The sequence below is a fragment of the Sus scrofa genome, chromosome 8, assembly GCF_054392235.1.
Source record: "Sus scrofa isolate SSC_HxYL_T2T_F1_AM1 chromosome 8, Sscrofa_HxYL_maternal_Yorkshire_Landrace_v2.0, whole genome shotgun sequence".
NCBI classification, from domain to species: Eukaryota; Metazoa; Chordata; class Mammalia; order Artiodactyla; family Suidae; genus Sus; species Sus scrofa.
This window is the reverse complement of record NC_139390.1, coordinates 129,500,142-129,523,796: the sequence shown is the minus strand read 5'-3', so window position 1 is coordinate 129,523,796 and position 23,655 is coordinate 129,500,142. Positions and strand designations below refer to the sequence as shown.

The following is a 23,655-nucleotide window of genomic DNA, read 5'->3' as shown; positions in this document are numbered from 1 at the left end:
AATGCGAAAAGCTTTAATGTCTGGCACAGACATCTATCTGATAAAATTTGGATTTGGTTCTAAAATATTTTTGTTTGGCCACATGCATTTGTTTTTATTTGTTCTTTGTGTTTGGATGTTTGAATTGATCACAATATTTAAAATGTTGTGAACCTTCACATAAAATCATGATCTGGATCACATAACTAGTATGGCAAAAATTTATAGACTATTAACAAGTAGGGGTCCAGTGTTCCACAGTCCACACCACTCCCTAATGTATCTCTACCATGAATCTGGTTATTGCTTGTCATTAATATCTGCAATTGCACTGTTTTCATCATCCCAGGTTGGGATTGCATTACCTGTCTATGTCCTCTTAGACCTGTAAGTTTACAACCTCTCTTTTAAAGGTTTTCCCCAACAAGTAGAATTTCTGGAATATGAAATATCTCAACAGAAGGCCTCATATGGGAAATGGGTATTATGCCATTGGTTACATCGCCCAAAAAATACATTAGACTTAGAAATCAGGGCTGCAATAGAGTCCGGCTTAAAATAACCAAGCTTGACTTACATAAGGCCCAATTGAGAGGAAAAAAAAAAAAAAAATACTGGTTTCTTTGTTTCATTTAAATTGAAAATATTGTTATTCTCCAGGTGAAATATATATCCCAAATCTGACTGTATATTTTAGTCTTAAAAAGAATCTACATATAAAAATTAACAGTGACTTTTAAGGACTACAATATTAAAATTGGAGAATATTTAGGAAGCAAAACAGAAAGCCTCGTTTTGAATCTTTCATACTAAAACTAAACTGGAGTCATATCTTGAATTTAGGCCATGTTTGTGTACCCTAAAGATTGTGATTTAGTAGTCATTTCTCTCTAACAGCTTAAAGTACTATCAGTAGAATCAGTAGCTAATGCTTTATTGAAATTTGGTTCCTGGCACACTTCAAGCACTGTTGAAGCCACACCATACAGGTTTGCTTCATTTATTTAAAGTAATTGAATAAATACCAAAGAATATTCACCTCGTTTGTATTTAATCCAACTTTGTGCCTTGAAGATCTGAATTCTGCAAAGTCACTTTTGATTCAAACTTTTGCAGCAATGTCCCTTTTATTATCTCAAGAGCTTTCCCAGAATAAATCCTTCCCCTTCCAAACTAGGCTTGGAGAACATGTGCAATGCTTTTGTGACATATGGGCCTGTCTATGGTAATTAATTCCTAGTTTGTCTGACCTAATTGCTCCATGTTGGCAACTCTTGTTATCTTATTACAGGCAACATTGTCAAATATAAACAGAATATCACCAAAATGATGATTATTTTTTCAAAGCCGCACACACTTCATAATTCCTCTATTTTATCAATTATTAAATTCTCTCTGTTCAGTAAATATTTCCTAGCCTGGGATCTCAAATGCACTGCATGCTCCAATTTAATTTATCTTTTTAATTATATTGATAATGAGTTGTGTTCCAAATCTATTGTCGAGCCAGAAATTAGATTTCAATTTTCTTTTCCAATGCTATAATATATATATCCTATTTTATTCCTAACATGCAGCAAAGTAGAAAACCCAAGTGTTTTCTATTTTATCTAAAATATAATCAGTGTTCCCCCTGTGACTGGATGATGAGGAAGGGCATTTTGCTCACTTTGAATGCACTCGCTTCAACTTGGTAAATGAATCTTAGATCCATCTGGTCTTTCTTCTCTACCCACCTGCATCTCCATTTAGTCCAAACTCCAGAGCAGTGGCTTATAGTACAATTTGGTTTGAGATAACAGTAAACAATTCAGGCCTTTACAGAGCTTGATAGCTTTTGCTTTGTCGCCGTATACAACAAAGAAAAATTCCTGAGGAAATGAATTTTATTTATCACTCTCTAGATTTGTGAGACATTTTTACACCAATTCCCCAAGTCTCATACAGTGTGTTATAGGACGTCCTTACTCATGCCTAATCCTAATGCTGTCACTTATGCATCAAAATATATTTCATGTATAAACAGTAAAATAGTTATAAATCCATACTGTTCTCATTTCTGAAATAAAAGTTTTTGGAAAAAATCATAGGGAATCTGTATAGGCCTCACAAAAATTTTCATCTAAACAAGTTATTAAAAAACTTAATATTCAATTTATTAAAGAAAAAAACATTAGGGAGGTTATACAAAGATATAGGCGCAGCAGTGGAAAGTATAGCAGTCTTTCTACCTCCTCTCTCAGCATCATAAAACTGGGAGAGAAAAATATTTTTGAAACATTTTCATTTTAATTTGAATATTCTATAAATCTTGATGCCATGGGAATTTCTCTCCCATTAAAACCAATGGGTTCTGAGAAAAGACAGATACATGCTAGAACAAGCAGTCACATCTCAGCTTTCACTGTCAGATATGATTTTAGAGCAAGACAATAATAGGCTTGAAAAGCAGGCCTTGTTCAGGGATGGAGGGTTGGAGAATCTAAATTCCTTCTGCCTGGGAGATTTAAATCATAACTTTGTTTTCTCATATAGGAAAAAAGCATTTCCATTTGGCTTTAATGTTTACTGCCATAGGGACTGGAGGACAGACAGAACTACAGGAAGGGAAAGCCCAAAAGCCTGCAGCCAGCCCTTCAAGTCATGAAATACCATGGAGGCCAGAAGGGAGAAGGGGGAGACAGTGCAGACAAATTACCCTCACCTTACCGTCTCATCACAAACCTGAAGAGATAGGGAGAATGGCCTTTAGAAACATCTAGAGAGCTCTGGTAGAACGCACACTTCCAGGCACACATCCTTGGGTGTGTGTTTGGGAAGCAGGGACTGGACTGTGAGCTCCTAACAGAAGTCCGGCATAAGGCCACTGGGTGATTGTGCACGAGAGGGGCTGAGAGAAGAGATGCAAGCAGTGGGACAGTTACTGGGAAAGGAGGTATTTTTCAAAAGCTAAATGTCAAGGTCAGGAGACTCACCTTAAAGTCGCCGGCTTCTGAAGATCCTCTCAAAGACTGCCCGGCACGACCGTCTGAGCCCATCCACAGTGAAGTCAAGTGCAGCTCAAATTAGGAAAAAGTCCACGACTCAGCTCTTCCGTCCATTCACTTCCCTTGTGATGAGGACAGGTTTCAAAACATCCCACTTGCCCTTTGCACACACACAAACACACACACAGGCCAACTAAACCTGCTCATGTAAGTGGGATATATATGACGGTGAAGGGCCACGACGGGCCTGAGTCTTGGTTGGCGACAGCGTGGATGGGGGCCATGGAGGGAGCGTCATCAAACGCTGGCTGTCCTGACTCCCGCACTGTCCCATAGCCCGCGCTCTCCAATGACCACGGCAGAGAATTCTCACTTGACTGGAAGTCGAGGACGCACTGGCCTAGCAGAGGCTCATGCTGAGCCCTCCTATTACTTCGCACACGACAGCTGCTGACCAGGGCTACAGAGCTGTGGCTGAGGTGTCCCCAGAGAACTCCGATAGTCCAGCGACAGGTGTGACTGGCTGGGGAGGTCCCCCAGGCGAGTTTTGGGGGCCTATGGTACCTGGCAGGTTTGGGCAGCCTCAGGGGATCCATCGCCAGGCCTGGCGATGCACGAGTTTGGGTCCCTTCTTATCTCCTCACTGTCCTCGTCGAGACCTCACTCGGGTCTATCAGCAAGAAGGTGGCCTTGGGCGAAACATGCAGTGCCCTGGTGGCATGAGCAGTCCGGGAGGCTGAGTGTGCAGCCAGGCGTGCAAAGCGCTGGGAAAGCCAGGTCCCCAAGCCCAACGCCTCCAACGGTGGCGTCTCGCACTCAAGCAGCTTGTGCAGACGCCAATTCTCACGCAGCTGCTTCCCCCACCGCACATGCGGGTTGGGTCCCGCACAGCCCGTAGGCCCCGCCCCACCCCTCACTGCCCCACCAGCCCCTGCGCACCTGCGGCTTCTGGAGCTCCCACGCCCCGCCTGTTGATGCGGCCCCTCTCCCTGCTCCGCTGGTGAGCGGGAGTCCTCGGCGTAAAGGCCAAGATCGAGCCGTAATCCAGGCAAGAGCAGTGTAGCTGGGGAGAGAATTTGTAGAGACATCTATGTGTAAGTATGTTTATACGTTTATATTCTTAACATTTATATAATATATATCATGTATAATATGCATATGGCCCTTTGTTGGGCTATGGCGGGGGAACAGAGAGAAATATACATAGTTGACAAAATCTGATAAGTGTTGTCTCATGCTGCATCATAATTCTCTGGAACTTTCTGAAGCATTCATGGCCTGCTGGTAGTATTAGAGTGCAAGTTTGAGTGCCAGGCACAGTGAGGCCAGAAAACCCAAAATGTCCAATTTTTGGAGCAGGGAGAAGTTTATAGGCCATGCAAAGACGCTGGTGGCTGGTGTCCCCCCAAAAGCTCGAACTCCCCAAACCCAAAATTGTAAAGCATTTTAAAAGGCAGGTTGGGAGGCAGGGGTGGTCTCAGGATAATTGATCACTTTGTGCCCAATTCTCTGATTGGTTGATGGGCTGATTCTCATTCCTTAGGCACCAGCAGGTCTGGGGGCTTTGTGCTGCTTCTGATCATCAAGTAGTTAATTTCTTCCATTTGGCGATGGTTTTATCATCTGTAAAACAACCCAGGAAATGTGAATCAGATACTATTATCTAGGTACTTCAGAGAGGAGCTATAGCAGAGGACGTCGGGAAGGGCGTCCTTAGAAAGGCCCCATAAGTCCTGCTTGGTTACAGTGGGAGTGCGAACTGGCAGAGCCACTTTGGAAACCAGTTTGTAGTAGTTACTAAAGTTGATAGTTTGTGTATCCATGTTTCAGTAATTTAACTCTGGTTATTTAGCATCGTGCATACTTGAACCAGATTATAATTCAAAGAATTCCTAGCAGTACCCTTTATACTAGTATAAAATTGGAACAATATTGCCCATCCAAAGGTAAAATTAAATTTATCTTCAAACAATGGGAAATAATACTGTTTACTTAAAAAGTTCTATTTGGTATGTTCACATAATGGGATACAATCCAGTAAAAAGAAGAAAAAAAAAAAAAGAGAGAGATGGATGGATTTTGCAGTGATATTAAGTGCGAGAAGCAAAACACAAGTGTTTAATTACAATATGATTTGTGTAAATTTTAAAGGCAGGAAAAGCTGAGCTGTAAATTGTATTGTTTATGGATGTATGTTGGTGTTATAGCTGTACAGTGTCACAGTAGTCTGGTAGTGGTTACTTCTAGGAACTGGAGGAGGAGAAAGTTTATAGGCGTGCATAGTGGCTTCAAGGATATGAAAAATGTTCTAATTTTTGAGTTGGGTGATGGTTACATTGCTGTTTGCTTTATAATTATTCTTCACACAATTTATGTTTTATGTGTGTTTCTATAAATTGTTATGGTTTAAAATTAAAACAAAAAAAGTTTAAAACTGAGAAGCTTTTCAGACGCCCTTAATTAAAAAGTCTTCTTGTAGCAAAGGGCTCACAGTAGGCTGATTCCTGGGACTGGACCAGTACAGCCAGACCTCGGAACATTCCCTAGAACCAGGGAGAACTAGATGAGGCCAGATCAACCAAAAAGGACTGTCAGGCCCTGTCAAGTCCAGGGAAAGGAAGACCATGAGTTGTACCCGTCACAGCTGTGCAGATGTCAGCCACATTTCCCCTTGACAAAGAGTTCAGCAAGGAGCCCATTCTGGGCACCCCTTGGTGAAATGCCAAGATTATTTAGAGGCCAGCATATTTATGCATGAGTACCAGCTCCCTTCATTACTGTTATCCCCTACAAAACACTTGGGTACTACCTTGGGATGGAGCAGGGTAGAACTCTGAGCATTTTTATTTAAAGAGGCTAACGGAGTTCCCGTCGTGGCGCAGTGGTTAACGAATCCGAGTAGGAACCATGAGGTTGTGGGTTCGGTCCCTGCCCTTGCTCAGTGGGTTAACGATCCGGCGTTGCCGTGAGCTGTGGTGTAGGTTGCAGACGCGGCTCGGATCCCGCGTTGCTGTGGCTCTGGCGTAGGCTAGTGGCTACAGCTCCGATTCGACCCCTAGCCTGGGAACCTCCATATGCCGCGGGAGCGGCCCAAAGAAATAGCAAAAAGACAAAAAAATAAATAAATAAAATAAAAAATAAAGAGGCTAAGCATTTACCTAAAAGGACTATTTAAATGATTATATACACTGTGCTTACCCAAATGGATTCACTGTATATGTTTTTTCCACTACACTGAAAAGTGTGGAATTGTAAAGAAATTTATATCAGTAACACACAAAATAAACTACATTTTCTTTAGACATATAAATGAGGTTTTAAGTCTTTGACCTAGAAATAAATATTATTTCCAAAGGAAAGTGGGGAGGAAGGAGTCTGCATCTTTGTTAAGTGTGTCATTGGAACAAAGTTGGGATTCAGTTTAATCAATAATTGTTGTTGCAGGTAATTTTCTTACCCACTTTGATTTTTTAAAGTGGAACAACTCCTAAATTTGGTATGGCAAAATGGAAGTCTCAGTTCCTTTGACTGTGGCCTGCACACAGAACTCTACCTGATTATAGTTAAACCTTGTATAGAGAACATGAAAATATGAATATGGGTGTTTACTGTTGAAGTATTGATATGCCTTAATAACGTCATTGATATTGTGAAGTAAACTTACGGAGCAACTAAAGATGCTTATGAATCTTTGGGAAAAAATAAGACTGCTTTAATGATTTTAAAACCCCTTAAAATGACATCCTTTTTGTTATTCTGTTTGACTCAAATGGTAATATTCATTCTAATATTATTAAAAGGTATAACTAGTATTAAGAATTAAAACAGGAATTTGCTGGGACACATGCTTACACACAGTGTAGTTGTAATGTAATGATATTAGCTGTGTGCGTGGCTCATTTCAGAACTCCTCGGAAACAAGAATCCCATTTGATATATTTTATACCTTTCATACCATGTAAGATTTTAATCAATATTTGGGAATGAATTAATGAAAAGGAAATGTGAAATCCTTCCCAGTTTAGAATTTAGAACTTAAAGTAATGTAGTAATTAACTGCAAACATTATTTTAAAAATCCAAATTTTAATGAAGTTTAAATGTTTTATATTTATTTGCATTACCCCAGCTGCAGTTCGTTCTTTTTTTTATTGAAATGTAATTACCTATAACACTGTTTTAATTCCAAATGTACGACATAGTCATTCCCTATGTCTGTCCTTTACGGAATGATCATCATGGTAGATCTAATTACCAACTGTCACCATACAAAGTTATTACAATAGTATGGAGTACATTTCCTATGTTGTACAATCTCATCCCTGTGACTCATTTATTTTTTAACTGGAAGTTTGTACCTTTTTATCTCCCACATCTATTTTACTCATCTCCCCACTTCCCTCCCTTCTGGCCACCACCTACTTGTTCTCTGTATCTGCAAGTCTTTCTGTCTTGTCATGTATGTTCATTTGTTTTATTTTTTAGAGTCTATGCATAAATGAAATCATACGGTATTTGTCTTCATCTTACTCCACTTAGGGTAATACCCTCTCTATCCATCCATGTTGTCATAAATGGCAGAATTTCTTTGTTTTATGGCTGAGTAATATTCTATTGTGTATGTATTAATTTGTCTTTATCTATTCATTTGTCAATAGTCACAAAGGTTGTTTCCATATCTTGCCTATTATCAATAATGCTTCAGTGAGGGAGTTCCTCTTGTGGCGCAGCCGAAACGAATCTGACTAGTATCCATGAGGATGCAGGTTCGATCTCTGGCCTTTCTCAATGGGTCAGGGATCTGGTGTTGCCATGAGCTATGGTGTAGGTCAGCAGCAACGGATCCCGAGTTGCTGTGGCTGTGGCCTAGGCTGGCTGCTGTAGCTATGATTCAACCCCTAGCCTGGGAACTTCCATATGCCTCATGTGCAGCCCTTAAAAAAAGAAAAGCAAAAAGAAAAAAAAAAAAAATGCTTCAGTGAACATAAGGCACATATATCTTTTCAAATTAGTGTTTTTGTTTGCTTCAGAAAAATGCCCAGAAGTAGAATTGCTGGATCTGCCGGATTGTATGGTAGTTCTGTTTTTAATTTTTTGCAGAATCTCCATACTGTTTTCCGTAGTGGCAGTAACAATTTACATTCCAGCCAACGGTTCCATTTTCTCCACGTCCTCACAACCCTTGTCATTTTGATAATAGCCATCCTCAAAGATGTGAGGTGGTATCATTATGGTTTTGATTTTCATTTCCCTGATGATTAGTGATGTTTATCATTATTTTCATGTGCCTATTAGCCACCTCTATGTCTTTGGAAAAATGCCTATTCCAGTCCTCTACCCATTTTTAACTGGGTTGTTTGTTTTTCTGATATGGAATTAAGTTCTTTGTATATTTTGGATATTAATCCCATATCAGATATATTGTTTACAAATATCTTCTCTCCTCAGTAGGCTGCCTTTTCATTTTGTTGATAGCTTTTTCTTTCCTGTGCAGAAGTTTTTTAGTTCGATGTTGCCCCACTTTTAAATTTTTTATATTGGATTTCCATTGTGGCTCAGTGGGTTATAAACCAAGTTAGTATCTATGAGGCTGCCAGTTTGACCCCTGGTCTGGCTCAGTGGGTTAAGGATCTGGCCTTTCTGTGGCAGTGGTGTAGGCTGGCAGCTGCAGCTTCAATTTGGTCCCTAGCCCAGGAACTTCCATATGCTGCAGGTGCGGCCCTTGAAAAAAAGAAAAAATTTAATTTTGTTTCTCTCCCTTGAGGAGACATATCCAAAGCAATATTGCTAAGAACAAAGTTAAAGAGCAGACTGCCTATGTTTTCTTTTAGGTGTTTTATGGCTTCAGGTCTTACATTTAAGTCTTTAATACATTCTGTAGACCATTTTTATATACAGTGTGAGAAAGTAGTTCCGTTTGATTCTTTTGCATGTGGCTATCCAGTTTTTCCAACATCTCTTACTGAAGAGACTTTCCCCCCACTGTATATTCTCACCTCCTTTGTCATTTAATTGACTGTAGATGTGTGGGTTATTTCTGGGCTCTCTCTTCTTTTCTGCTGATCTATGTGTCTGTTTTTGTGCCAATTTCATAATGTTTTGATTATTGTAGTTTTGTTGTAAAGTTTGAAGTAAGGGAGTGTGATACCTCCAGCTTTATTCTTTGTTCTCAAGATTGTTTTGACCATTTGTAATATTTTGTGTTTCCATACAAATTTTAGGATTATTCTAGTTCAGAGAAAAATGCCATTTATATTTTGATAGGTATTGTGTTGTATCTGTAGATTGACTTGTGGAGTTTGGTCATTTTAGTATTAGTTTTCCCCATCTATGAAAATGGTATATCTTTGCATCTGCTTGTATTGTCTTCACTTTTTCATCAGTATCTTATAGTTTTTAGAGTACAGGACATTTACCTCATTAGATTATTCCTATTTTAGTTTTTTTAAATGTAATTTTAAATGAAATTGTTTCCTTAATTTCCCTCTGATAGTTCTTTAACAGTGTATAGAAACACAGCAGATTTCTGTGTATTAATATTGTATCCTTCAACTTTACTGAATTCCTTTATCTAATTCTAATCCGTTCTGATGATTTTTTTTTGTTGGTGTCTGTTGAATCTGATATTTTATCCCTCTCATAGGCAACTTCTGTGGCCTACATTTTTTTCTGTGCCGGGATCACGTGTTGCATGTCTCATAATTTATTATATAAATACTGGCCATTTTATATAATGTACTTTAGCAGCTCTGGATGATGTCTTTCCTCCCTACTCTGAGGGGCTGTTTTGGCAGTTGTTCGTGTCCTTATTTGTTTTGTGACTTGAATAGGCTACTAGGTAAAGTCTAACTCCCTTGTGGCATTAAGCCTTTAGTGTCACTCCTCTGAAGACATAGCCTTGGGCATGTGGCCCATGCCTGGGATGACAGTGGTTTTACCAGGGCTCTCTGTCTTGCTCTGATGTCTTTGATAAGCCACCTAATTCCTTTGGTATTATGCCCCCCTCATGCTCATTAGGCTTTATTAATTTCTGACTGATTTCTCTATTGTTCTCAACATGACCCTAGAACGTAAATTGCTCAGCAGTCTGGTCCAATTAATTTGGACATTGGTAATTTTTGAGATAAGTCTTTAGGGTTTTATTTGTCTCCAGGTGGGCTCTTTTAAGCTGTGTTGTTTCATGCGTCTTTGGATGGCCAAAGATGTAGCTTGTTACTCTTAATTAAGGAAAGTTACTGTTTTTGAGAGCAGCTTTTAGCTTGAATTCTATTTCAAATCGAGAACCTAAAGTAATTTCTTTAGATAAAGCTTCAGACCCCTCTTTTTTGTGGACTGCCTCTTCCCTGAGGAATTCTCTCCATGCCATTTCTCTAGGCCATTGGTGAGGCAGTAGCTCCTGTGGGGTTTTTTTTTTTTTTTTTTTTTTTTTTGGCTTGCCTCTTCCAGAATGGAATCTCTGTTCTAAGAAGGAGCAAGCTGAGGTCCTTAAGGGCCTCAGTATTCTCAGCTTGCTGCTCATAACGTACATCCTCTGTCCTATGAACAGAGACTGAGTGGAAAAGGAATCTTCAACTATTAGCTGGCACTCCCAGGAATTTAGCTATTTCAAGTTGCGATTAGAGTGGATGAGCAATATTGATGGCTTATACCTCTTGGTGAGATATGGTAAAACTTGATTGAGAGCTGAGGGAAAAGGGTGTCAGGTCCCTCTGCTCTGCACTCTCTCTCTCCGTCCTGGCCTACAATGCAGCAAGGATTTGGAGGTGCAGGCTGAGAAGCAATGGAGCAGCACTGGGGTAGAGCCATTTGGCTTCGTCCCACAAGGATGGAGGCAGGCAGTCTGGCAGGAGGTTGTACCAGCCAGAAGGTGCTGCAGCAGTGTGGAAACAGACCCAGTGGTCTTCGAGCAGGGGTAGAGGCAGGCCATCTCTCCGAACAGGAGAGATCAGCTCAGGATGGGCACAGTTCTAGGTGAAAGGGAATTTCCCCTTGAACCAACACCACAGTGTAACAGCTCTGACCTGGCCTCTTTTAATGAGCCATACTGGTCCATTGCCTAGAGCGAAAACGCTCCTGTGGTTGCCTCAGAGGTTGCAGTCAAGGGTCAGCTAACAATGTATAGCAAGTTTTATTTACACCCACAGAGAGAGCAGACCGCCCTGGGGTAGGGACTGGCCCTGGCTGCAGCTGGGTCTCTCCTTATAGTCCTATATCACGGAGCTGTTTGAGGACCCCTGTTCTCTTATCCCAGGCCCACTAATTTCCTCTCCCAGCACCCCCCAGCCGTGTGTTGTTTTGATCTCTGTATGGGGGGGGGTCATTTTGATCCTCTGATTAGTTCTGGGTGAGGACGCCTTATTTGCATGAAGAAAAAGGTTATAGGGAAGTGCTCTGAAAAGTATTCCTCTGATACCTCTATTGTCTTCATTGTTTGTTCGCAGGCCTCCTGTTTTTGGTAACTGATAAATGGCTTGTTTTAAATCACCGGGGCCACGTCCCTATCCTAACCTACGTAACAAGGAAACCCTATGCCCTTACCTGTAGGGGCGCTTTCATAAAAATGAGTTTGGTGAATCATGACTCAGATGCCATAGTCTCTCACTGCTCTTATCAAGAAAAGTGAAAATATACTTTATTCTTGAATAGAAATGTTTTTTATTTTTTCACTTGCTATATGCCCTTAGAGCAATTTCCAGAGACTAATTATTTTTAGTTGTGTAGTTTTCATTAGCTTTACTTACATTACTCAGTGCGGTCTGCAGAGTTCCACCTTACCTTGAAAATGGAGCCCCTATAATCTCATTCTTTAAAATATTTTTTCTGTTATTTCAAGGAAGTATGAAGTGAATAAGATGTGTACAGAGATATTCAACTTGTCATCTTGATGTAATCTCTTTTATCTCTTTTAAGAGTTCATCTCTTCTTTCCAGGTCTCCTCTGTTGCCCAGGTATGAGTAATTTATTTGTGCAGTCCTATCACTGGCATTTGAGAGAAACAGGTCCAGAAGCTCTCTAAGTAAACATGGTTTCAATTCCATCCTTCTGTACTGACTAGTTGTTTGACCTTAATATTATATGGACTCTTCAAATTTCTCTGTGGTACAGTAAGAAGAAAGAGCACTTACCATGAGTTGTTATCATTAGAGATAATGTAAAATGTTAATCTAAACATCACTTTTAGAAAATCCAGGTTATCTCATATTAACAACAGGAAATACAAGAAAGACTGTGGCAAAATTATTTTAGCTTCATTATATAATAAGTGTCAAACCACTCCTAAATTTCAAAAAAAATCATGTACACACAGAGCAATTACAGCTTCATTAAAAACGTTTCAAAAGAATGCAATCAAACCTTCTTTTTGATTCTTAATTAATATCTACATAGTTTTGAATTCTCATGTAAGAAGTATTTAAGAGCTCATCACTGGGAAAAAGAACTTTCTTTTTTATGTGAATACGCTTTGATATTATGGAACTGCTTTTGTATATGTTTTGACAAAACAGAATGATTTTAGAATGGTAGGACTGGAGGGTTTCATTTCAGAAACCATTAGCATTTAATCCCACAGTGACTGATTCCTGTACCTGGAGTGGTTTAAGGGTTTATAACTTCAGCATTTTCTGTACTGTGAAGGAAAGCCATATTATTACATTAAAATTATACGGGTTATTTATTTGAAATATGTAAAAATGTATACATGGATTGAGTGAAAGTTTGTTTTTGCTATATTTTGAAACAAGTTTCTTAAAAATTTGTCAAAGCAAAACCTAGTATTCTGCACTCTGCAAAAGTAGGTAACCAATTGCTGTATTTAATAAATTGCCACATTTAATAAATATACTCCTAGATGAGGAGAAAACTTGATAAGCAGGGATTTGTCATACATTTAGACTAGTGACAGAGAAGTTGCACATTTCTAAAAGTTTAGAGTATAGGAAGGCCCTTCAGGATCTTACCTGGCAATATCTTCTTGCATTAATGGGTGTCCGAGAGCTGGAAGTAGCCCCATTATTTAGATGTTTACGTGCCTCAATAAATCTTTGCATATTCGGCAAAGTCCCTTAGTAATGGAAAGGGGTGGTGTTGAAGGGGAAGGTGGTGTCTGTATAAAGAATTCCAGGAATTCGTCCAGCTTCAGCCATTGAGCTTTTATTCAGTTTACATAAGGACGCCTATATAATTTTTCATTCATTCAAATAGAGGGACATGTGATGATTAACTTCATGCATATTTGATATTTGCTCAAACACCAGCCTGGGTATTGGCTGTAAAGGTATCTTTTAGATGAGGTTAACATTTGAATCAGGAGGCTTATCCAGTTAATCAAAGTCCTTCAAAGAAAACAAACAGACTGAGGTCTCGGAGGTACTGTTTTGCCTCCAGACTGCCTTTGGTCTTGAGCTGGGACATCAGCTCTCCGCTGGGTCTCCCGCCTGCCTGCTCTGCAGATTTTGGATGTCATGGACTCCACAATTACATGAACCAATTCCTTAAAACAGATTTCTCAATATTTCTCTCTTTCTCTCTCTGTCTCTTCCTCACTCTCACTCCTTCCCCACAGACACATACATCTTAATGATTTTCTTTCTCTAGAGAACCCTTAGTGATAAAACCCATTGTTAAGACTCTTTGCTTGCTCAGTCTCTGCTTTTTCTAGTAAACTCTTACTAAAACATAGATCACTAAGCTTTACTTTCTCCCTGCTAGAATTTCTGGTTCAATATGTTCATGGTAGGACCCCCGCCTCAGAGTTGCCCATGGTTTCTAACAAGTTTCCAGGTGATGCTGACCCCACTAGTTAAGAGACCACACTTGAGAACAATTCCTCTAGATTACACTGTAAAATGTGGGGAAGCAATGACGGAGCTGCAATACACTAGACATTTTTTTGAAGTCTTTTTTTTTTTTTTTTTTTTGGCTTTTTAGGGCCTCATCCACAGCATATAGAAGTTCCCTGGCTAGGTGTCGAATCGAAGCTGCAGCTGCCAGCCTGCGCTACAGCCACAGCAGCCCAGGGTCTGAGCCTTACTGTGACTTACCACAGCTCATGGCAACACCAGATCCTTAATCCACCGAGAGAGGCCAGGGATCCTTAACACCAGATCACATCCTCGTGGATATTAGCCAGGTTCATTTCCACTGAGCCACGATGGGGACTCCTAAAAGTCATTAAATAAATTATTTGATGTTGCCCTTTTCTCGGTCTCCTGACTGGAATATACTGCAATTTTCATCCATATTTCTGAGCCTCAGATTTCTTATTAATGAAATAAGGACTTTGGAACAAATGATATTTGATGTTCTTCCTAGTTACAATTTATGGGACTTTACAAATACTATTGCTTCTTGTGCAAATTAAAGAAAAATGCTTGAGAAAATAAATTATGGAACTGTCTCCCTCTAACAGCTAGGTATGATTTGGCAGCAGGTAACTGAACTTTGCAAGTAACTGTGGTTCAAATAAATTGTTTTCTCCCATGAAAAATGTCTGAAAGTAGATGACTGTTATTTTTGTTTTCTTTTTTCATTTTTTTATCATTTACTTATATATATATATTTTTTTCTACTGTACAGCATGGTGACCCAGTTACACAAACATGTATACATTCTTTTTTCTCACATCATCATGCTCCATCATAAGTGACTAGACAGAGTTCCCAGTGCTACACAGTAGGATCCCATTGCTAAACTGTCCCGAAGGCTACATTCTGCATCTATTTACCCCAAGCTCCCAGTCCCTCCCACTCCCTCCCCTTCCCCCTTGGCAACCACAAGTCTGTTTTCCAAGTCCATGATTTTCTTTTCTGTGGAAAGGTTCATTTGTGCCGTATATTAAATTCCAGATATAAGTGATATCATACGGTATTTGTCTTTCTCTTTCTGACTTACTTCACTTAGTATGAGAGTCTCTAGTTCCATCCATATTGCTGCAAATGATATCATTGTGTTCTTTTTATGGCTAAGTAGTATTCCATTGTGAATATATACTACATCTTCCTAATCCAATCATCTGTCGGTGGACATTTGGGTTGATTCCATGTCTTGCCTATTGTGAATAGTGTTTCAAAAAACATGCAGGTGCATGTGTCTTTTTTAAGCAGAGTTTTGTCCAGATAGATGCCCAAGAGTGGGATTGCGGGGTCATATGGAAGTTCTATGTATAGATTGCTGAGGTACCTCCCTACTGTTCTCCATAGTGGTTGTACCAGCTTACATTCCCACCAACAGCTCAGGAGGGTTCCCTTTTCTCCACACCCCCTCCAGCATTTGTTATTTGTAGACTTATTAATGATGGCCATTCTGACTGGTATGAGGTGGTATCTCTTGGTAGTTTTAATTTGCATTTCTCTAATAATCAGGGATGTTGAACATTGTTTCAAGTGCTTATTGCCATCTGTATATCTTCCTTGGAGAAATGTCTCTTCAGGTCCTTTGCCCATTTTTCATTTAGGTTGTTGGCTTTTTTGCTGTTGGGTTGTATACGTTGTTTGTATAGTTTAGAGATTAGGCCCTTGTCAGTTGCGTCATTTGAAATTATTTTCTCTCATTCTGTAAGTTGTCTTTTTGGTTTCTTTTTGGTTTTCTTTACTGTGCAAAAGCTTTTTAGTTTGATTAGGTCCCATTGTTTTATCTTTGCTTTTATTTCTGTTGCTTTGGGAGACTGACCTGAGAAAACTTTTGTAAGGTTGATATCAGAGAATTTTTTGCCTATGTTCTCTTCCAGGGGTTTCATGGTGTTTTGTCTTATATTTAAGTCTTTCAGCCATTTTGAGTTTATTTTGGTGCATGGTGTGAGGGTGTGTTCTAGTTGCACTGATTTGCATGCAGCTGTCCAGGTTTCCCAGCAATGCTTGCTGAAAAGACTGTCTTTTCCCATTCCATCACCCTAATTCCAAAACCAGACAAAGATATTACCAAAAAAAGAAAACTATCGACCAATATCTTTGATGAATTTATATGCAAAAGTTATCAACAAAATTTTAGCCAACCGAATCCAACAACGTATTAAAAAGATCATACACCACGACAAGGTTGGATACATCCCATGTTCACAAGGATGGTTCAACATACATAAATCAATGTCATACACCACATTAACAAAAGAAAAGTCAAAAACCACATGATCATCTCAATAGATGCAGGAAAAGGGTTTGACAAAGTCCAACATCCCTTCATGATAAAAACTCTTACCAAAGTGGATATAGAGGGAACATTCCTTAACAAAATCAAGACCATTTATGACAAACCCACAGCAAATAGAATACTCAATGGAGAAAAGCTGAAAGCCTTCCCACTAAAATCTGGAACAAGACAAGGATGCCCACTCTCACCACTGTTATTCAACATAATATTGGAAGTCCTAGCCACAGCAGTCAGACAAACAAAAGAAATAAAAGGCATCCAAATGGGAGGAGAAGAGGTAAAATTGTCACTGTATGCAGATGACATGATACTATATATAGAAAACCATAAGGACTCAACCCAAAACTACCTGAACTGATCAACAAATTCAGCAAAGTAGCAGGCTATAAGATTAACATTCAGAAATCAGTCACATTTCTGTATACTACCAATGAAATATTAGAAAAAGAATACAAAAACACAATACCTTTAAAAATTGCACCCCAAAAAATCAAATACCTGGAATACGCCTGACCAAGGAGGTAAAGGACTTATATGCTGAGAACTATAAAACATTAATCAAGGAAATTAAAGAAGTTGTAAAGAAATGGAAAGATATTCCATGCTCCTGGGTTGGAAAAATTAATATTGGAAAATGGCCATACTACCCAAAGCAATCTACAGATTCAATGCAATCCCTATCAAATTACCTATGACATTTTTCACAGAACTAGAACAAACAATCCAAAAATTTATATGGAAGAGCAAAAGACCCAGAATTGCCAAAGCAATCCTGAGGAACAAAAACCAAGCAGGAGGCATAACTCTCCCAGACCTCAGGCACCATTACAAAGCCACAGTCATGAAGACAGTGTGGTACTGGTACCAAAACAGACATACAGACCAATGGAACAGAATAGAGAACCCAGACATAAACCCAGATGCCTTTGGTCAATTCATCTTTGACAAAGGAGGCAAGAATATTTTTGTTTTCATGGTTGCAGGTTGGGTCTCTGGAAGAGAGGCTGAGATGGAGTTCGGGTTATAAAATGTCTATTAGGGATCAATACCTATGAGGAGAACTAGGAAAGAACAGGATTGGACAGTAAAAACTGTAACAGACACCCAACAAAACCTCAGCCATCCTGGCAGGGAGCTCTAGAGTGCATATTGCCTGCCAGACAGTCTTATGCTGGCCTGAACCCACCAGGTCTCCCTTGGGGTGTAAATCCATCTCACTGTCCCCGGAAGAGTGTGACCTCAGCCAGGCAGCTTTCAGCATCTGAGTTGGAACCTGAAGGGCTGATATTTGGTTGCTGTCTACTGATGCCACCTCCACACCTAGCAGCCTTGAATGGAGTTGTGGGCAGTACGTCTTTTTTTCTGCCACACATACTAGCTTTAAGTCTTCTGTGATTCTCTTAGCCTTTCTCTCATGTTCAGGAAATGTCTCCTGCAGTTGCAAATATCACATGCCATTCAAAGCACCAAGAGATGGAAGAGGCAAAAATATCCATCTCTTTTATCAAGAAATAAAAAGCTCTCCTAGAAACAGAAAATCTAGCAGATTTTGCCTATGGTTCCCTTTCCAGAAAGTTATTAAGTGACTAGATCTGGAGAGGATGGAAAGGTGAATCGTTAGTGTCTTCAAGCTCTACACTGGAGAAATAAGAGAGAAAGGTGGTCGGGATGGACATGGGATTCCATGAAGGTCTTTGTCATTCATTTTACTAATCTCCTGAAATGTATCCCAGTTACTATTCTATACACTATCTGTTAAAGCCATGAAGATATGCAGAAATAGTACTATTATTCCCAATTCCCAGTTAAAAGCCTGAAAACTAAATCCTTGCTTTTTTCTTATGCTTTTTTTTCTCATTTTCTTCTTTTGTTTTTCTTTTTTTTGCATTATCCTCAGCCGTTATCATGGCACCCAGAATTAACAGTCTTAGGCTTTAAAGAATTTACTGGAGCAGCAAAAAAAGATACCTTGTGGCAATGTATTCTACAGTTTTATTAAGAACATGTACATGTTCCTATTGGGAAAAAAGCATTTACTAAGCTTAGTATTTTTATTTTTATTTTTATTTTTCCTTTGGAATCCAAATAAGTTCTCTTCTGTATCCTGAGAAAATGTAGGCAGGCAACTCACAAATGCGTGAACTGAAGGATACAGGAGCTGTAATTTGCATCAAAGCCAAACCAACAGGACTTCTGTCATCTGCTTTTCAAAGCAATATCATCCCAAAGGATGTGCTGTTTCATTGTAAACCAAGGAATTCATGCTCAAACATGCAGCTGCCAGCTCATAATTTAACATAAAAAGTTAAAAAGAAAGCAAGAAAGTAGGTGGGAAAGAAGCCCTATCAATCTCAGGAATCCCTCCTGTTCTTAAGTAGCAGGTATTGTACTAATAAGCAAATGAAGATGAATAATGACTTAGCGAATTACAATAATGTATATTGTCAAGTAGAAAAATCATAACTAAAAATATGGGCCATGCTTTCACAATTGCTGAAGTGGATAGGAAGGAGGCTGAACTCATTAGTTTATTCTATTTCTTTTCTGATTTAAATGTAGCTTACTTAAACTCACTTTCCTGTAAATTTATTTCTGGGGTCAATAATTTTGACCTAGGACTTGAACATTCTTTTCAAAAACATTTAGAGATTATAGAGAACAGCAGAAGAATATCAGAGTTATAATATAATATCAACAGTATGGAGTTCCTGTCGTGGCGCAGTGGTTAATGAATCCGACTAGGAACCATGAGGTTGCGGGTTCGATCCCTGCCCTTGCTCAGTGGGTTAACATTCCGGCGTTGCCCTGAGCTGTGGTGTAGGTTGCAGATGCGGCTTGGATCCAGTGTTGCTGTGGCTCTGGCGTAGGCCAGTGGCTACAGCTCTGATTTGACCCCTAGCCTGGGAACCTCCACATGCCACGGGAGCAGCCCAAGAAATAGCAAAAAGACAAAAAAAAAAAAAAAAAAAAAAAAAAAAAAAAAAAAAAAAAAAAGTATTGTTGTAATAAGAACTATGTTTTAATAGCAATATATAATTTTTCAAAATAATTCTAATAACTGTTTTATGGGGTACTTTTAGAAATTGTTAGAAAAATAAATACTTTGCTGTATTGAGCAAAATATACTGTTTTCACAGTGAAATTGTAAAATGTCTCTCTGTAACTTTAACGACCAGAATAGACCACTGAGCACCTTTGAATGAATATTCTTCGGGGAGACAAAGTAAGCAATAGTTTAAAAAACTTGTTATTTTAAATAAAAACTGTAGAGGGCTCTGAAAATGGTGAAACAATCAACTGCAAAAGCTAATTCAGTTGAGTCTCAACTAGGCGTGACACATTTTACACAAATTATCTCATGCATAAAAGAAATATAGAAGCTATGAATAAAGGAATCATAAAAGCGAACTGTTTTGAATAATTTTCCACACAACATTATATGTCTTTTTAGGCCATTCCTTAACTGTTTTTTTGTTTTTTGGTTTTTTTTTTATTTTTCAATAAAAATTCCAAAGAGGCAATTTAATCACCTACAGAAAGATTTCAAACATGTATTCTCTTGATGTTATTTCTTTAGGGAATAGTATTCTCTACCTTGTTTCAATATTGATTTATGTGGGGTTTTTTCTTCCATAGGATATCAGTGAATATATTTTTCAAGGGGCTTTGGTTCCAAATTATATTAAAATAGAATTTACTTTCATCATTAAAGTTCCAGGAGGTGTTTTTCACAGGAATAGAAGTATAATTTTTAATATCCATTTTAATGCTGCTAAAAATAACTGCATTGTTTCCCTATTGGACTGCTATCACCAAGACTCTATGTTCATAGAACTATATTAATTCTGACTCAGTATTGATCTTGCATATTTCAATCAGGGGTAATTTTCTAAACAGAGGACACAGTGACTCAATGGAAAGTATGTTGTGAGTGTTATGTTAAGGTGCAGTTATAAATTGGGTGATTATTAAGAAGGATTGTACTTAATATTTAGCAACATCCTTCTCCCCTAATATAGGTGATTAGGGGCAAGAAGACGGCTGGACATCTGAATTGCATATTTTTTTTCTTTCTTCAGAGTTCCCAAAGGTATATATTAAAACACAGAAATGGCAATTTACAACCAAAACTTATGCAGAACCCAAGGTAACTCCCTGTGAAAGGAAGTAGAGGCAGTGTAACTGGAGTTGTAATTTTAAATATTTTTGCAGTCTGAGAAGTAGCATAATATGATGATGACAGACTTGGAGCAAGACTACCTGAGACAAAGCAGGGCTCCATTTTCCAACTGTGTGCCTGTAGGCATGTTGGTGCCTCTCCATCAGGGTGGACCATTACCATAATATACTTAGTATTAATACACCACTGACTTAAAGCATTAATGTAACTTACCAAAGGATGTTGTATATTAATAAGAGCCCAATTTAAACCCAAGGAAAATTGAGTTCAAATAATAAAGGAGGGTTAAGTATTTCAAACTGTGCAAGTAATTTTTAATTTTTATGTTCTTAACATGAGTCCTAGTAATTTATGTATTTGAATCTCATTCCTTCCTTCAAAATTCATCTTTTCTTCTTCCATCTCTTCTTCTCCCTTTTAGCTATAATTTGACAGAAGCAAAAGAAGGAAAACACATATTCCTAGAACATTTCCTAGAAGTAGTGTAAGTCTTGTGAAGAATGTACAGTGGCTTTGTACATTACAAGATTAAGAAAAGTATTTCAACTACAAAAATGAAGGGCTAGTCCTCTTCTGTTATTTCCTTCCTAGGGTAAAAATTGGAAATTTTAGGGTTATGTACAAAATATACATAAGATGAAAGGTTAAATGCATCCATTCTCTCATGTTCCTCTACCTTTCTGTCTTTTTTCATCTCTCTTACACATAAAACCTCTATTAAACTAAAAAGACATTATGTCAGATTTTATTTTTCACCAAGCACTTTCAGTTAGCACATAACACAACTAAAAGCACTGTCAGATGATATTAAAGATAAGGACGATTCTAAACAGACAGAAATTGAACAATTTAATTATCTGCCACCAGTATTATCAGTGTACGTCTATTGTGCTTCTCCTTTTCATGGGAAGCAGCTGCCTAGCCAATTATTCCTACCTATTTGTGGAATCTCAGGATTTAGTTTCATAACAACATAGTTAATGGGCAACTAAAGTAGATCCTTTCCTAGTTTACCCTATCTGATAAACCCTTAAAAAAGATTATTCAATTAATCATGGAGGGATTTAAGTAAAATCAGTTTATTTTAGAAAATGATTTAATGTTAAAGGGTATAGGTCAGGGGCTCAAGTTCGTTGTAACTAAGTGTACTTATCAGTTTTTCTTCTCTTACAGACATGAGAGAAACAGATAAATAGATGTATTAGCTGTAAAAATCTGTGGCTCAGGGAAGGGGGCTTATTGTTCGTTCTAGGAAAATACAACGATGTTTCCATTGAGTTAGAATTGCACTTACATGCATGGATGTGTACGTACACACACATGTATAAAATCACAACACTAAATACTTACAACTTCACTGTGGGACTTCGTTGTAAGAAATATGGTGTCTTTGAAGCCCTAAGATTGGCATGGAGATAAATAGTACTCTAAAGAAGGAATAATCAGGAAATACTTTTTGATCTTACACTGTTAAAAAACTACTGTGTGGGGTGGGAGAAACTATACCTGATTTTAAAGGTTTCCCATCAGTGGACATATTTATACCCTCAAGGCTGCCACACGGTTATTTTATAAATCTCTTTTGGTCTTAACATTTCTGCTCTGAGAGATGAGTGAGCATGAGGAAGGAAGAAACTTCAGATACCTTAGTTCTACTGTCACCTTCAGTAGCCTTTCTATTCTGTTAGTCAGAGGCTTTTGCATTTAGCAAGAGGTCATTTACAGAGATAGAAAAAAACACTTATTTTCTCGGACACTCAATTAATTGTTTTGTTCAGTGATGAGGTTTGATTAGACCTTCTCTTAGTCTGTTTTATCTCTCAACTTTATGATCAAAACGTACAAGAGAAAATTACCACAGATTCAGAATGTCTTAGAGGCACACTTGAAGATACCAATACCAAAACTTACCTAAAGAGAATAAAAAGGGAGAGAAAGACTGAAATCTGTGTGGATGAAAGTCCCGGGGGGTGTGAATGAAAAATTCATTGATGTTAAATACCTCTTTTTCTTACATTCAAACTAGTAAAACATAGGTATATTCAAAACTGACTGGAACTTAAGTAATATCCACATGTACTCAGTCATATTATGAATGATAAAACTGTATCATAGGGATATAATGGATTAAAACATGGGTCTTATCACTAACCTTTTCATTAATTTATTCATTCATTTAAATAAACACTTACTGAACACTGTTGCACAGAACACTATGTTTAAGCGATAGAGAAGAAATACAAATATGTCATTGTCCCTGCCCTCAAGAATATTTTATGTTCCTAGAAGAAAAAAAGCAAATTTTCCACAGAAGATGTCTCTATGGCACATACTGTAGTGAACTTAAATTATGAAAACACGGGAAAATTATTCATAGTTAAAATAAAACAAAACTATTATTTGATTAAAAATATAGTAACATGAGAGATTGTTATAAGCACTCAATTTTAGAAAGCAAAAAATTAGTTTAAAACAAAGAGCAAAATAGTTCCAACAAATAGCAGACCCACCCCAGATGCTTTCATAGTGAATTCTCCCTAATATCAAAGGAAAGAAATACCAATTCTCTACAGACTCTTTTAGAAAATAGAAGAGGAAGAAATAATCTTCCACTCATTTCATGAGGTCACACTCTTAACATGATACTGAAACTGGACAAATAACGTTTGAAGACATAACATGCTGCAGACCAGTATCTTTTATGAATAAGCACACATACATCTGCAGCAGAATATTAGCAAAATCAAATCCAGTAACAGATATAAAAGGTCAATACATCATAACCAACTTGGTATAACACCCAAAATTCAATCACTATAATCACCATATTCACAATATAAGAAAAAAACATAATTCAATAGATGCAGAAGTATATTTGCCAAAATCAACAGTGGGTCATTTTTAAAACTTTTAGCCACATACAAAAAGACAACTTCTACAAACTGGTAAGGGTCATTTATATGAAACATAAAACTAACCTCATATTGAAGGGTGAATATTTGATATTTTCTCCCTAGGATTAGGAATAAAGCAATTCAACCTGTATATTGCAGCTCCTAGCTACTACAGTAATGATATGAATAGTATAAAAGGCATAGTGGTTGTCCAGAAATATGTAAAAAATATTTTTATTTCTTTAAGACATGATGACTTACATAGAAATATCTTCAAGGATGCCACAAGACAACGAAAAGAAATAGATTAACTTATCAAAGTGGCAGAATACAAGGATAACATACAAAACTTTTGCATTTTTATATAACAAAGAAAAGCAATTGGAAAATAAAATAAAGAATATTCTCTTTATAATAATGCCAAAATATAAAATAACTACTCATTGATTTAATAAAGATAAGCAAGGCTG

At 37.9% G+C, this 23,655-nt stretch overlaps 1 protein-coding gene and 1 long non-coding RNA gene across 3 annotated transcripts in view; one reads left to right on the top strand and one right to left on the bottom strand.

Moving 5' to 3' along the window:
* LOC110262188 (uncharacterized) overlaps positions 1 to 3,854 on the bottom strand; it is a 665,542-nt gene extending 661,688 nt beyond the window's left edge. The window contains exon 1 of one of the 2 annotated variants that reach the window (XR_014813350.1): positions 2,955 to 3,854. The gene's annotated coding sequence lies outside the window, so the exon portion shown is untranslated. The remainder of the gene's footprint in view (positions 1 to 2,954) is intronic. The other variant, XM_084973384.1, reaches the window with a different exon arrangement.
* The window catches only part of LOC146401044 (uncharacterized), a 328,359-nt gene continuing 308,469 nt past the window's right edge, over positions 3,766 to 23,655 (top strand). Inside the window, exon 1 of the long non-coding RNA XR_014813352.1 lies at positions 3,766 to 4,060. This is a non-coding gene — a long non-coding RNA (uncharacterized LOC146401044). The remainder of the gene's footprint in view (positions 4,061 to 23,655) is intronic.